General features: G+C 31.2%; 1 long non-coding RNA gene across 1 annotated transcript; it reads right to left on the reverse strand.

Moving 5' to 3' along the window:
• Positions 1-373: 373 nt before the first annotated feature.
• On the reverse strand, positions 374-1,773 carry LOC128292922 (uncharacterized). The gene is made up of 3 exons (XR_008282911.1): positions 1,694-1,773; positions 1,144-1,230; positions 374-516 (listed from the first exon to the last, which is right to left on the reverse strand). It is a non-coding gene; the product is annotated as an uncharacterized LOC128292922 (long non-coding RNA).
• Between the last annotated feature and the right edge of the window lie 262 nt (positions 1,774-2,035).

Below are 2,035 nucleotides of genomic sequence, written 5' to 3' on the forward strand. Positions count from 1 at the left end.
CTTCTAATTAGTTTTGTACAATTTATGGTGAATTTCCAAATTTGAAACAGGGGTTCCAGAAATCGCTCTAACCCTGTTTCATTAAAACTCAGATATATCATGAAATATAATACCTTTACCTATTTTTCTTATTCCATAAGAAAATAGACATAATAAGCTTTAATTTCATATATTATTCATCTTCAAACTATGTTTATACAATTTTTAGTGATTTTTCAAAGTTACGTAATTGCTGTTACTTGAATCTGTTTTAGGTTACTTTCACATTTTCATAATTTTCATGTGATAATCACCATTCAATCATACATATTAATAAACATGCATATCATCGGCCATTTTATTAGCTAATCACTAGCAAGTATTTACACATCATTCATTGTTCATATTATACCAAAAGTGGCTAAGTTTCTATACATGCCATACACAAAACAAAACGCCTAATTATACCGAGTTATTTCTTTGATAGTGTGATCGGCCTCCGACGTTTCCTTCGATCCCCGAGTGGCTAGATAAGTACTATAAGAAGAAGAAAATAAAGAGATTAAGCACTAGGCTTAGTAAGCTTACAAGCAAATAAATCACAACATTCAACATAATGGATAATTATGCATAATATCATCTAACATCATAAATTTCTGTACTTATCAATTTCTATCTTCTTCTTTATTCCCTTACCTTCTTTCTTACCTGACCTTTCCTTTTTCATAAGTATAATCTACTTTTCCTTTGCTGTTAATTCACTGTAATTTAACTCGTATCCTGACCCGTTGAACCACTCGAAATACTAAGGATACTAGGGTCGTTCCTGTCTATCAATATCCTACCAATGCCATGTCTTTGACATGGACTTACATGAATCATTCCTGTCTCCAATGCCATATATAATATGGACTTACATGGCTCAATCCTGTCTCCAAAGCCATATTTCTAATATGGACTTACATGGCTCATTTCGTTCTGTCCTGTCAACCCTAATATCCTAACATTCCTAGGGTTCAACCGGGGCTTTCTAACACTTTTCCTCTCATTACTTCACCTTAAATTCGACTTTAAATATTTTCATAACATAAATATATAAATGCTGGAAATTGACAATAATAATGTAAAATAAAAGAATATTACATTTATTTACTGTAAACTTACCTCGATACAAAATGTGACTAAACTTTACAATTTAGTCCTTTACTTTTTCTTTTCCCCGATCTACTCTCGAATTTCGCTCTTCTTGATCTATAATAGCAAATTTAGCTTATTTAATATCAAAATTTATCAAAACAACCCTTTACTCAAACTTTGGCAAAATTACATTTTGCCCTAAACTTTCACATATTTGCACTTTTGCCCCAAGGCTCGTAAATTAAACTTCATCCTATTTTCTTATGTTTTATGACATGCTGATCATTTTTCCTTCTATGGCAACATCAAATTCACACACTAACATGTACTTATGACTATTAGGTATTTTTACCGATTAAGCCTTTTACTCGTTTTCACTTAAAACCAAGTAGCACAAGTTGTCTAACATAATTTAAAACCTCATATTCCATCATAAAACATCAAAATACACAAATTTCACCTATGGGTATTTTTCCAAATTTGATTCCTAACTTAAATTATTGCTAGCATAAGCTTTATCGAGCTACCGGGACTTCAAAACGTAAAGATCATTAAAAGCGGGCTTGGAATCACTTACTATGAAGCTTGAAAGTTGAAGAAACCCCAGCTATGGAGAGAGGTAAGGTTCTGCTGGTAACTTGAAGAAGATGATACAATTTTATCATCTTTTTACCTTTTATTAATGTTAATAACCAAATGACCAAAATGCCCTCCTTACTAAACTTTCAAAAATTCCTTCCATGTCCTAATTTTGTCCATGAACTTAAAATTGGTCAAATTACCATTTAAGATCTCCTAATTAATATTCCAAAATAATTTCATACTAAAAACTTCTAGAATGCAAGTTTTGCAAATTATTCGATTTAGTCCCTAACCTCAATTTAAGCACTTTATGCATAGAATTTTATCACGAAATTTT

The sequence above is a fragment of the Gossypium arboreum genome, chromosome 5, assembly GCF_025698485.1.
Source record: "Gossypium arboreum isolate Shixiya-1 chromosome 5, ASM2569848v2, whole genome shotgun sequence".
In the NCBI taxonomy this organism is placed as follows: domain Eukaryota; kingdom Viridiplantae; phylum Streptophyta; class Magnoliopsida; order Malvales; family Malvaceae; genus Gossypium; species Gossypium arboreum.